Source organism: Prinia subflava, chromosome 20 (assembly GCF_021018805.1).
Source record: "Prinia subflava isolate CZ2003 ecotype Zambia chromosome 20, Cam_Psub_1.2, whole genome shotgun sequence".
Lineage (NCBI taxonomy): Eukaryota > Metazoa > Chordata > Aves > Passeriformes > Cisticolidae > Prinia > Prinia subflava.
In genome coordinates, this window is record NC_086266.1 from 2696291 (window position 1) to 2710458 (window position 14168).

A 14168-nucleotide genomic window follows, 5' to 3' on the forward strand; every position below is an offset into this window, starting at 1 on the left:
TTTAATGTGTAAATTATCCGCTGCTTTAAAGAATCACTGCTAGATAATGAATTCTATTGTTATTTTTTAATGCAGATTTAAGTGGATATAAGGCAAGGACCTTTTCATGAATGAAACCCAAAGGGTGGTATGTTTTCTTTCAGTGGTTTGGGTTTTGGTTCTTTTTTTTTTTTTTCATTTGTTATGTGTTAAATTCCTTTTAAATTCCTTTTTGACATACCATAGTAGAAATAAACCAAAAAGGACAAAAGAAATTCCATATTGGATAAATGGAAAGGACAAAGAAGAAAACATAAAAAAGATAAATGGATACACTTACTAAACTAACCCTACAGCCATCTGAAATGGCTGATTAATAACTGTCCTCTCACAGCCCATGCTGCAGATACTTTCTAACAAGTACAGTAAGTGCAAGACATGTTTATTGAATATTGAAAAATATAAAATTGATATAAAACATGATTAGTAGGAAGGACAACTGTTAGAGTTGGTTTCAGAGAAACTAAATTTGCAGGATTTATGAGCTCCCTTCAAGAGACTAATAGATGTTTAGACAACTAGAGAGAGGGAAAAAATTGGATTTTGGCATTTCTTTAGCAGTTCCAAGCTTATCACTTGGAGTATATAATTCTTCTTAGCCCATTCTGCTAAATGAAGAATATGTCATCCCATTCAGTTCCAAAACTCAAAGCTTAAACAACTAAACTAACCAGCTTCTAAAATGCATCACACTCCTCTGGCAGATGGAATAATTAAAGAGAAACTGAGTATAGGATCAGCCAGAAATATATAGTAGCCAGAGAAGTGAGGAAATAAATTAAATATACACAGTACATGCAAATGTGGAATGCTGAACATTTCAAATAACCTGCTCCCAGAGAGTATTGCTTAGAAAAAGTGATATTTTACAGAATGCAGAGGACTAGATGGTGCTCCACAATTTAAAAATGTGCTTAATATTCTGAAGACATGGGGCACAGTAGCTTGTACTGTTTAATGTTTCTATTAACTCTCATTTATAAGCAAGTACCATCTGATTGCACTCAAAGCCCAATAAGGACTTTTTAAGATTGCCAGCAACCTTAATTCAAGGTGACTATTTCACTATCATATCTAGAAAGGTATTTTAGCTTCAAAGCCCTGAGACAGAGGAGCTCTGTATCTACAGCTCTCCAAAACACTCTGGATGGTCTGAATGTGAAATTAGGCACTCTTGAGTGAGAGGTCCCTCTAAATACCCACATGATCTATTCTGCTCTGTGTAATTGTTCACCTCAGAAGCACCCAGACTGCAGATTACAGAGAATATTTGTTATTAAGATCAGGACAGCTATTAATAAAGGCCAAATTGGAGGCTATGTTAAAATTACAATGAATGCTGCCAATGAGGGCAAATCAAAGAGAAAACTGCCTGTATCAGAGAGCTACCTCCAGGGGTGTTATGAATTCATTTTATTTCTTATTCTTCTCTGACCCAGCTGACATTATTATTGAATATACATGTACTTGTTTGTCTTTTCATCCATAGCTAATGCAAAACACCACTTTAGGGAAAGAATAGGATTAAGTACGATTTTTTATTTCATTATTAGAGCAATGCCATTTACTGTAACACTTGAAGTTGTGTCAGCACATTCATTATAATCTACAATTTTCAGAGGTTTATAATTTGGAATGTGAAATTATTGCAAAGCAGAAATGTTGGGACAAAGCAACACATTTATCTGTGGTGTAAGTAGGGGCAATCTCATTGACTGACTACAATACCCACTTCCTCCAGGGATGAATTTGCTCCCAAAGCAGATTGTTCCTACATTACAAATTTAGCTAGACAAATGGCTGAACAAGGGTTTTATTAGGATGGGTTCTGTAAAAGTCACACCATAAATAAGAAGAACATGAACACTGAAAGGGGACTTGTAGCCCACCCTGATTTTTGAGTTCAGTGGATGTTTTGTGCACTGCTGATTTGGGATCCTGTCAACAAGCAGCTGAGGATTTGATTGGGAGACATGAGATAATTCACTTCTTAAAGGAGGATTTTCACTGCATCCTTTTTTTTTTTGTTGTTTTTGTTTAATGTATAATGTATTTAAATGCTTTTAATAAATGAATAAGGCCCTGATTACTGGTAGATTTCTGGTTGTGCTGTGCATTCCTGCCTGCCCTGGTTGTGGCAATCTGCTGTGTTTTCAGTGACATTTTTGGTGACACAGCTTCCTTAAGGAGGAGGTGTTTAAAAGGCAGCATGGACAGGATAAAGTTCTGCATGTCTAATTTGCTCTGGGATCAGTTCACCACTGCACTGGGGCTCACTGCAACGTGAGAAAATCCTGGTGGGAATGGAAAGGATGGAGGAAAGGGAGGAGGGTGCTGCAAGCAGACAGCCAAGGGAATACTGGGCAATTCCCTCAGCCCGAGCTGCCCAGAAAATAACTCACTCATGTCAAACCACATCTGTACAAAATGCATATCCCATCTGAGCCACACCACAGCAAACACAGGTGGTGCTTCTGCAGGAAGGAGGACAGGCAGTGGTGTTATTTATATATTTGTATTTATATTATATTAACCAGACATGCCAGTCTTTTCTTGCCATGTTTATCTCTGGTAAAATGGGAATCCATTTCTAAGATTTCTGTGCTACAAGTAGTTATTCCATTCGATATCAAAGAGAGAGCTCAGACTGTTACAGCAAGTTTCAAACTTGTGAAACTTAATGAGACTTAATCCAGAACAGGCAGGACTCTAATAATAAATGTCTTTGGGGTGAAAGAAGTGGTACACTGCAGCCTGAGTTGTGAGGCCCTTGTTACTCCCGTTTGCAGCAATATTCCTGCAGAGGGAACACAGCCCATGCCAATGGTGACTGGCACTGAGGTGGAACCTTTTCTACCCCCAAACCTGCATGGAAATAAGGCCATCACTCCAACAATCTCTGCTGCTTTACCCCATGGACCTCACACCCAGCTTGTTTTTCATTTTCCTCGTGCATTTCTCTGTAGTATATAAGGCTTCTCCAAGAGTGGTAACTCAAAAGGTATCATGCAAATGACAAACTCCATAATGGAATTCAGATGTATTTCAAGAATGTGTTGCACATACTGGAGCACAATTTTATCATTTATCAAGGGGGAAGAAGGGGGCCTATGTGTGTGAAAACATCTAACAATAGATTTCCCCAGAGAAGTTCATAATACAGTGAACAAAAAACTGAGGAAATGAAAATAAACGGTAGAGTAATTCCAAAGGAAGAAAGAAGATCTTTTGTTTTAAAACATCCCATCAATAAATCGTGAAACCTTATATTCATTCTTTTGCTGAAATGTGCAAGTCATCCTTACATTATTTCCTCGGAGATGCTGTAAGAGTTATGGTAAAAGAAAATCTCAGAAGATTAAATGGAATTTACAAGCACCATTTACCTTAATAGTCAGGACCATTTGTCCAGCAATTTTATACACACTTAAATATAATTTATTAATTTTCCCTTCTCCTCATCCACCATTTTCTTTCATTACACTTTTGTCAATGATGAAGTCAGCCTTGCAAACTGCTCCTCACAGAAGTAACTTCTGCTCATTAAAGCAGTTTCAGTGGCCTGAGTAGGGCTAATTTGCTTAAGGTATAGATCAACAACTCAGCCTGTGGCCTGAAATCACCTCCCCTCGGACAGCACTGAAGCAGAATTTTGTGTCCTCATTGCAAAATAACCTGTGAGCAACAGAGGTGGCTGTTCCCTTCCCTGGCTCAGGAAAGGCACTCATTATCCTGCTGCCATGGCCAGGGATGGGGAACTGTGCCTTGCTGGAACCCCCTCCATCCTGTGTTGTCACCTGCAGCCTGCCTCAGTGTTCCTGGCACCATATCAGTAATTAGTGTAATTACAGCTGGTGAGAGAGAAGTAACCCCTGTGGTTTTCTATTAGGTACCTCCCAATTAGAGAGTGCACTTCATTACTCATCTCCCCGTATCATCTCTTAATTTCAAATGGATTAAGCAAAATCAATTCTTTCAGTAGAAGAATTTCTTTATCCAGCCATCCATTAATGTCTATGGATAAAAAAAGCTCTTCAAGGCACCTAAGATATTAAGTTGCTACCTAAGTGCATTATAACTGCTGCTCTGTTGACAGGCATTTTGTGTTTCAATAAAGCTGAGACAAGAACTTTGGGAGGAGGGAGAAACCTGCTGCCAAATTTTATGGGAATCTGTATGTTTAGCACAAATAACACTCTGGTGTATCAAATAACCTCACCTCTCCATTGAGCTCCAGTTCTGCTTGCAAACAGTGCTTCCAACAGAATGGGATCAGAATTAGGTCAAAATATATTAACAGTGTAAGAGAAAGATGCAAAAAAAAAAATCACAGAAAGCAGTATCCTTTTGTTTCAAGCTGGTGAGTTGGTATTTTTGCCTCATATCAGTGGGTTTGCCTTAGAAAAGTGCAATCTCCTTCATCCTGTGTCTCCCTCACTGCCCAGCAACTCTTCAGGACAACACACAATCTGTGTTTGGCAAGTTCCGAGTGTGAGGTACCATTGATGCAAAAAGAGGGGGAACAAAGAGGAAAGAGAGACAAGAACAAAGGAAAGTATGGGTCCAGGAAAAACACAGGGAGTGACTAATAGTTTCTAAAAATGCCAGCATGAAATGTGCATTCTTGGAGTTTGTGAAGAATAAAAATGAGTCCCCACCTTTTTTTAGTGTGTTCAATTCTGACAGTGTGCACAAAGCTTTTACTATTTTCCCTTTGATAAACTGCAATGGCTGATATAATTTTGGGTTCTGCTATTTATCAAGAGCAATATATAGTCCAAGAGCCATTTCTGTGATACATACTCATTTCCAATACATTCCACATGAAAAACACCTGCTTACTCCAACCATATTTGATTAAAACTGTCTCCTAGCCAGAGCACCACTATTTTCTCTGGTAAACAAGCCTTCAGTTGGCATATTTACACACAAAGCCTATAGGAACTTAGCCCACAGTTAAACAATGATTGATAATTCCACCACAACTTGCAAAGGTGACTTTTAAAAAAAAATCACACCAGGAAATATATTAAAGAAATTTGTTCACCAAGGAATGAAATAACACAGGAGTGGCTCATCTATCCAATGTTCTCCAGTGCCCTGTAAGTGGGTCTGCCTTCTTCATTTCTGTGCAAATGAACAACAGCTTAATAAAAGTGTAAAGGAATTCTTTACTTGGTCAAAAGGAAGACTCAGGGTGTTCAATAATGACTGGTGGAAGAAGGGTGGAAGGTAGAAGGTCAATCACAGGGAACATGAACAAGCACCAGAGATTGTGTGTGCCTGGAGAGCTGATCAGGACTTTCAGGGCTGCAAAGGCACCACACCTCTACAAAAACACTGCTGGACCATGCCTGGTACACAGGGTAGGTCAAGAATGATCAAAAACCCCCACAGAAAGCAAAGATAAAGGGCTCTTGGGGAAGGTGAGCTTCATTTTCGCTGCCCTAATTTGTGATCAGTTTTTAAAGACAATTTGGTACCTGCAAAAATCCATCATGAACCCACAGCTATCCCACAGAACTCATACAGACCTTGCAAAGACAAATGAATCCTCAGTAAGACTGTTCACTTCTATCCCCAAATGAACATTCTGTTGATCAGTCTAAAAATGTATAAACAGACGAATCCAAGCAGTACTAAAACTAATGTAAACATAGGGGATAAAAACCAAGCAAGACTAAAATGAATATAAATAGATCAGATAAATGAAAGAAAAAATACTGAAATGATTTCTGAATCTGGATGATTTATAAGTCACTGAATATGCATGAGAGAAATCAAGGACCAAGCACAGTGCTGAAAACACTGACTCATGCAAATAATCCTTGCTCCTGCAAGCACTATTTTTCAGGCTCAGATCCAAACACAATGCCTGACACTGTTTGCTCTGATAATCACTCTAAGATAAACAGATATGAATAACTGCAAATACTTCCAAGCATTTCCTTTCACTTATAATGTAAAAAGAAAAATTAGAGGATAAAATGAAAATGTATGTTTCCACTTCCAGATTTCATACATCATTAATTCTGTAAAAATATATCCATCTTCATGCTGATAGTTCTTTTTGCTTGGCAAGCTTGAAGAATGCAATATGCTAGATAACCTGATTGAAAATTTGATCCTATTGTTTAACAAAATGAGGGTTGTTTCATAAGGGGCTCCACCATGTCTGTGCACATTTTCCCCTAAGTAACAGTGTAAGACTTGTATTTCCCCAGACAGCTGAACAGTTACGTTGATGTACTTGGCTACAGATCCAATCTTGCTCTGGCTATAATACAGCAGAATTTTCCTCAGCATTTTGAATTATGGCACTGAAATAATTTAACAGTGCCTTCTGTGCATGTTACACAAGTTTCCTGATACAGTTAGCTCTTGCTGAAAGTTTGCTTACCCTACAAATTATGCCACATGGTTAAACCATCCTTTGCCCTGAAAACTCAGGATATTGTTTTCACAACCACAGCCACACACACCCTCCAATCTTTATATTCCCCAGGAAGCCCAGGTTACTTCTGCAGTGTTGGAAGAATGAAGTGAAGAACCAGAGAGGAACATTAATGGTTGGTTTAGGCGGCTGCATTAGGGATCCTCACAGGCTCTGTTTATGTGCAATTACAGAACCACAGAATGGCTGGGGTGGGAAGGAGCCTCTGGAGCTCCTCCAGTCCAAGCCCCCTGCCAGAGCAGGCTCACCCAGAGCAGGCTCAGGATCACACCCAGACAGGTTCTGGACGTCTCCACAGCCCCTCTGGGCAGCCTGTCCCAGGCTCACTCACCCTCACACCAAGGAAGTTTTCCCTCCTATTCAGGTGGAACTTTCTGTGTTTCAATTTGTGCCCACTGGCCCTTGTCCTCTCTGCTTTAATATCTATCTATCTATCTATCTATCTATCTATCTATCTATCTATCTATCTATCTATCTATCTATCTATCTATCTATCTATCTATCTGTCTATCTATCTATTTGTCTATCTATCAATCAATCTATCTATCTATCTATCTATCTATCATCTATCTATCATTTATCTATCTATCTATCTATCTATCTATCTATCTATCTATCTATCTATCTATCTAATCTATCATCTATCTATCATTTATCTATCTATCATCTCTTAAATTCATCTTTGAGACCACCCACCTCTTCCTTTACTACAAAGCTTTTCAGGACCATGATGGTTGATTCTCTGAGAGGCAGGTAAATATTATTTTCATACCTAATTAGTTATGAGATGAAGTACATATTACCATTGGAAAAAAAACCCTCAAAATATGGTCCTCAGTGCTAAAAACATTCTAAAAAAGAAAATCCCAGACTACCATTTTTTTGCCTTTCTCCTTGACCATTTATATCACGTCTGGCACTTGGTTTCTTTTTCCATAAGTACCTCAACTTTACTATCAGACAAATAAACAAGAAAATTAGTACATGAAATTGATAAATGGATACTCAGTGTTTTCTTCAAAGGGCAAAAATTTAGGGATGATGCAGATGAAATGTAATTGATAAAGTCTAATGACATTATGACTTTCCAAAGACAAATATAATAATAATAATATGCCAAAATTGTCAGTCTGGATCTGGTCTGTGGCACATCTAGTTCTACATCTTGTCAGAGGACGTTGTTCAATGGAACAATTTGTCAACTGAACAATTTTTCCTAATACAGCTGTAATGAAAAACTGGTTCATTATGCTCATGAAGTGCATATGTCTCCCCATATTCTTCATTACAATCTTTTTTTTCAGAGTTTCTTTGAACCCTGGCTTCACTGTTGGCAGGAACTGGATTCCTAACTTCAGGCTGTGTAAGAACCTATTTGTTTTTCCTGGCCTTTTTATCCTAACATTTAAATTGTGAGAAAACAAATGGGAATTTCATAGGTTCTAAGTGTGTCTAGCTGCTTGCCTCCCATCACATTTCAAAACTTGATTTTCTATCAGAATAGTTATATGGACATAACACACTTTTTTCCCCCGAGACTATTCTTTCGTACTTTCTCATTTTACTCCACACAGCTGCCATAGTAAATCTAAATCTTAGTGACAATTATCTTCTGAGGAACAAGGCTGTACATTCACCTTACACCTAATTTACAAGCTGCAAAGCCCTCCCCACGTTTGCTGGATTTTGATGTTGCTTCAATTGGAAAAAGGATGAGTCCCACGAAGAGGAAATTGCACAATTCACCCTGCACTTGGTGCTAATCTGCAGATAATCCAGTTGATACGTATGGTTAGGCAGCTGGGTAACTATCAGGGCACAACACCACCTTTCATCTCCTAAGGTAATGCAAAAGTTATATCTCAAATCCAATTTAAATTGGTGCTCCCTCGAGCTCCGAGATAATTTCTCTCTAATCCTCTTCTCGTTGTCTATAGGGTAACCTTCAAAATCTCAGAAATGACACTGTAAAAAAAAAATGATCAAGTCATAATTTTTTAGCACAAAACCTGGCTATTTTTCCTGGTGGCACTATGTTCCAGCTGTTCTCACATTCAAGAATTTTTCAACTGCCTTGAACTCTGCATTTATTTTACTTTTCCAGATTTTTTGCCAACGAAAATACCTCAGCGCCGCTCGAAGAGAAAATAATCTTGTCACTTTTATTGTGCCATATCTGAGATGATGAAGGTCATGCTAACTACAAGTCTGTTCCAATTGCTGCGGGGTTGGGTGAGGTGGGCTTTTTATTTTATTTTTGGTTTTCCCCTAGCTCCTACCACAAAGTAATAGGGATTTTCCCCTTTCATTCATCTTGCCTTTTGTTGTTTTTAATCGACCACCCATCAGTGCCGAATTGCCTTGTAACTGTCTGCTGAGCTTTCATTTGACAGAGATAGCTGCTATTGTTAGCAGGAGCCTTCACTTCAGCCCATTTAACTTTCCTCAGTTTGACAGCTTCACAATAGCCACCTTCCATCTAAAGAAAACTGTGATTTAGTAGAAAGGGAATGTGGGACAACAGCCTGATCTGTCACTCAGTCTCCAGTGAGTTCTCTTGGCATAAAGTTCCCCCACAAAGCTGGAGGATGAAATACTACATGAAAATGAGACGGTCATGAGACATGTTCAGTTATAGATTCTGGCAAAATCTAAACAGCAATCACATATAAAAATAAAACTCTCTCCTGTCAGTAATACCCCACGCTGGGCAGCAAAATAAATATTTTGACTAATTCTAAATTTCCATTTTTTTCCTTACATTCCAGAGTACTACTTGACATTTTTCCCCCCCTCTTTTATTCACCTAGTAATTGTTCTCAGATTGATCTACAAGAACTCCTAGTGGAAACAATATGCCACAAGTAAATTAAAGCTTTCATTGGAACAGTCATTGGTCCTACTCCATGTAAGTTTATATGAAAAGATGTTGATGAATTAAGAGCCTGGATGTCCTCCCTTACTGACAATTTAAAAAAGTCAAATTATAGCTGCTTTAGCACAGCCTCTGAATACTTCCCAGCTCAGCTCCATGCCCAGCTTTCCTTTCCTATGTGCTGTAGAAATACATTTTTAGCTGATTTTAACTGTTGTGCATTTATGCCTAATGCCCCTTTGCATTTAAGCTGAAATCTGGGTTTATCATTTGGCATAAGTGACTAACAGATTTCCATTTTTAACAGATTAACCATTTTTTTCCTAGCCAGTTAAGTAACATTATTTTCTTGTCCAAAATCTTTGTTCCCAGTTTGATGGATGCTCTCTTGCTAAAAAATGTGTCTATAAAATGGAATTTGATTACCATAAAGCATGATTTGTCCAAGTCTATCTACATGCCTTTCTTTAACTCTCATTTACCTTCATCAGAAGAGGCATGAGAAAACAGAGTGGGTGGAGCTGCACGCTGCAAAAGGAACCCACTGAACTTCTGCATCCACCTGAGTCTGAGAATCATTTCCTGGTATTTAAAATAAATAAATTACTTTGGCAGTGGTGGCTGATCACTGAGCAACATATGAACTTTTGTTTTGCAGCACCCATCCAAAACTGCGTGAAGAAATTACCACAACTGTAGGGAAAGGTGTGTGCAGAGATGGAGACAGAAAATCAGACCAGAGATAAACTCCAGTAAAAATACAGATAATAGCTAGTGGAGAGGCTTCCATAGCCCAGAGTTCACTTGTGAGAGAGCACCCACGAGGCTGCAGCTAGGAAGAACACCAGACTGCTCCACTGTTTCTAATTAGAGAGGACATCCTTCATTTTATAGCTCCTGTGGTCTAATTTGTAGAGAGCCGTATCCCCTAAAGCTTTCTGTAAACCAAATTAAAACTCATTCCATCAAGGAGTTTTAGCAATATATGGTCTCTGATCACAATACATACTCATGCTCACGGAGCTGCTGCAGGCACTCAGCTAGGGGGTGCTGGTTTTTTAAAATTTTTGGTTTTAATTTTATTTTTTCTTTAAGGAAACAGTGGATTTCTTCTAGGAAAAAAACATTTTAAAGACCAGAGAATCTGGTTCTGTTTAAACAGTCATTCATGAGAAGGAACAGTACAGCCTCTCTCTACTGATTTTCCTGGTATTCTCTGACTTTTAATTAAATCATTTTTCTCCCTCCTTTTTTTTATTCAAGACACCTCAAAGCTTCAGCTCAACAAACATTGCTAGCATTTTTTTTTTCCTCTAAATTAAAAAAAAAAAGTTAGCTTAGGGCTTTTTGGAAGCCTTAAGACTGCATGAATGCTTTTGAAGTTTGCAGTCCCTTTTCACCCCAGAAAACATTCATATAATGTGCAGCAGTAACACAAACTGGTCTTTAACCCAGCTCTGGACAAGGAGAGGAAATTCTGCCTTTATTCAGCCCTTGGCCTCTGTGCCACCACTACCAAGAGCAGCAATTTGCATTTCAGCTCCTGGATTTGGACACTTGTCCATCAGACTCCAAGGGAGAACTTCATTTCACAGATATTGAATAGCTCTGAGTGTGTGATGACTTTTGTTCCCTACAAATCTGAATTTGAGCTGGTAAAGGTGAAGGGATCCATCATGCCAAGGTCAGGGCAGCCCGTGCCAGCCAGGGCACCCCTCACACCAAGAATTTGGTGTCTCTGGGTGCTTGAGCTTCTCTCACAGCCCAAATTCCCTGCAAAGAGGAATCCTCTCCCACCCCTGTGGGATCTGGTGTAAACACTCAGCTCTGTGTGTGTGTCTGGCAGAGCTGCTTGCATCAATCAACACCACAAACACCAGATCCTTGCTTCCTCCCACATGCAAAGGGACTCAGCCACATTTCTTCAAGCAAGATTTCAAGTTAGTATTTATCCCAGCTGGTGTAATTACAGAATTACCTGTGAAAACCCACAAAGGCTGAGGGATCTAATGAATAAAGTGGAAAACTACAGCATAATATCAAACAAAATGTCTACAGTGGAAATATTCTGCTCTGCAAAGGTCACACACTCCCTGCCTCGAGGAACAGCAGAGCAGCCTTTGAATGCAGGCAGGTGAGAGCTTTGCCTACATTATGTGAGGAGATTTTGATAAACATTCCAACCCATTTTGACAACGGGTGGCCAATATGGCAAAGTGTTTGACTGTGGTTCCCAGCAGCAGTTTGATATTAAAAACTGACCGGGAGAAAATTTGATAGGCTGGTCCAAAATGCTGAATTATTAACCTGGAGTGGCTGCTGGAAATGGGGTCCCCAAATCCTCAGGAGGTGGCTGAGACCTCCCCACTCTGCCTCCTCTACCCAGCTCCTTTCTCCCCACTCTCTTTACTTTCCTTTTCCATTAAGACTTCATCCACTCATTTCAAAGAAAACAAATATATTCACTGTCGTGCAAAGGCTCATCTACATTTCCTGTGAGCTATTTTCATCAGCAGTACTCTATTAAAGTTATTTCAAAGTAAACTACAGAGAGAGAGAGAGCAGAGACTGTGTAGCACTATATCATGTGTCTTCTGAAACCAGTTAAATCTCAGCAAGAAGTAAAAAAAAAAAGAGATCTATTTAAAACTAGATTAAGCTCAAGCTGCTAAAGCATAATAAATTGCTCTATTTTAACTGACTGAACTGTGCACACTTAGAATACAAGGGCATATTTCATTTGGGTTTATGCAATTGTTCAGTCTACTTTTCTACCATTTCACCCATCACCAGATGAGAGAACTTGTCAGGCAAAATTGTAGTTAATGATGTTTAATGGTGGCTAAGCCAAATAGACTTGTTTATTTCTTTTCTCCTTTTTTGTTGCTTTACTCTCACTGAAATAATGAAAATATTACATGAAAAACTTCTATATTATTTGCAGGAAAAGCTTCCATTACCAATGCCAGGTAACATAAAGCTTTATCTGATTTATCCAGCAATCTATATAAATCTACTTTTATGTTTTATTTGATTCCAGCCATTAGGCTGTGCTAGGAAGTAATTCTAAAATATATATCATAGTGGCAATTCACTGTACTGTACCAAATTAATCTACATAAATCTATACCTGTGTGCAGGGAACCAGCATGGTAACATCACCAGGATGGAGGAGGAATGGATGCCAGTAATTCTACTTGCAGGCTTTCTAGGAACTTCAAGCTTTCTCTGACTACTGGGCAGAATAAAAATGTCCCCCATTGACCAAATCCCTCCATCTAAATTAATCCTACTGTCATTAGCACAGCTCTTACACTCTAAATTTCAGAATGTGAAGCTGCATATTAGGAGAGGTATTTCCTCTTTATGACTGATGTAAAACCCGAGAGCTGGAGAACGAATGGGCTGTTTGGAACAGCATATCCTTTTAAAAACCTGTATTCCTTACTGATTTAAGTTCCTTACATAGCTGAAACCAGCGTGCTCTGCACAGCTGAATGAGGCCAGCTGGCAAAGGAGGAGCATATCTGCATTCTGAGTGCTTTTCTTTTGTTTGAATATTACCTCAGTGGCCGCACACTAAACGATGTGAACTTGATGGGCTTGACTATGACCTCAGCTAAACTGAACAATATGAAGCTGGCACATCTGTAATCTCAGCCTTGCTGCTTTTCAATTTCTTTTTCACCTGATTCGTATTAAGATGTGGTTCAGATTTTAAAATAAAAAAAAGGGGTCTTTCTGCATTCCAAATCAATCAGCAAACGCTGCCATGCCAGAAGGCAGGCTTCATCTGCCTCTTCACACCACATTTGGTGGATCCCTGACTTATGAGAGCTTGATTTCTAAATGTTTATGCAGAAAGAAATGCTTTACACATCCGCTCCTTCTCAGATAGCCTACGGGGATTTCTGGCAATACTCTTTTTTTTTTTTTTTGCCTGCCTTCCAGTTTTTCTCCCCGTGGATACATAAAGTCAGAGTGACAGCAGGAGCAGGCTCAACTCGCAGCGAGCAGCATCCGTGCTTATTATTGATACTGACTGCATGAGATAAGCTGGACATCTGTCTTTACTTTTAGCAAGTTCTACAAGGATAAACACGAACATGAATGTGGGCTGCCCCATGGACAGTGCTCTGGTGCTCTTTTATACTCCCAGCCCATTGCTGGGCTTCTGTCACTTTTGTCTGAGCCACATTTCAGCCTCGGGTCACAGGAGCTCAAAACACAGTCAATTAATCAAATGGCTCCTATGAACATAACACTGCAGCTCAATAAGGGTTTCCTATTCAACATAAGCAGGGAAATGAAAGCAGGAGGTTAATGTGAAGATAGCTGGGTTACATGTGGAGCTTTAAGCAGCAATCCTTGATCAGCCATCATCAGACAGTGCATTTTATCTGGGCAGTTATTTTATGTGAGACAAAAGAACAAACCCAGGATGTTTATGGCCTGATCCTGCTCTCAATAAAGTCAAGTCAAGCTCTTCTCTTGACTTATGCCTACCAGTTCAGGATCTTTGATCTGGGCAATAAAATTAATGCAGCAACAGGAAACAACAAAGAGAGTCAGGAAAGCTCTCTCTCTCTCAGAATGCTCTGTATTTACACTAGGAAAGACAGAGGATTCAAATCTGAGGTGAAACAACTGCTCCCAAGAGGAGGGGAATGGGATATGGGCCATGGAAGCCAATACCCTGAAGTGATGGGGACAGGGGTGTCACATCAGTGCAACAGGTTCACCGTGCTGCACGAGCTGTGTGAGGTGGCAAAGCTGCTGGTCCCAGCAGGTGGGAGTGGA

At 39.4% G+C, this 14168-nt stretch overlaps 1 protein-coding gene across 2 annotated transcripts in view; it reads right to left on the reverse strand.

The window, feature by feature from the left end:
- AFF2 (ALF transcription elongation factor 2) overlaps nucleotides 1-14168 on the reverse strand; it is a 307896-nt gene that overhangs the window by 89905 nt on the left and 203823 nt on the right. The window lies entirely within an intron of this gene.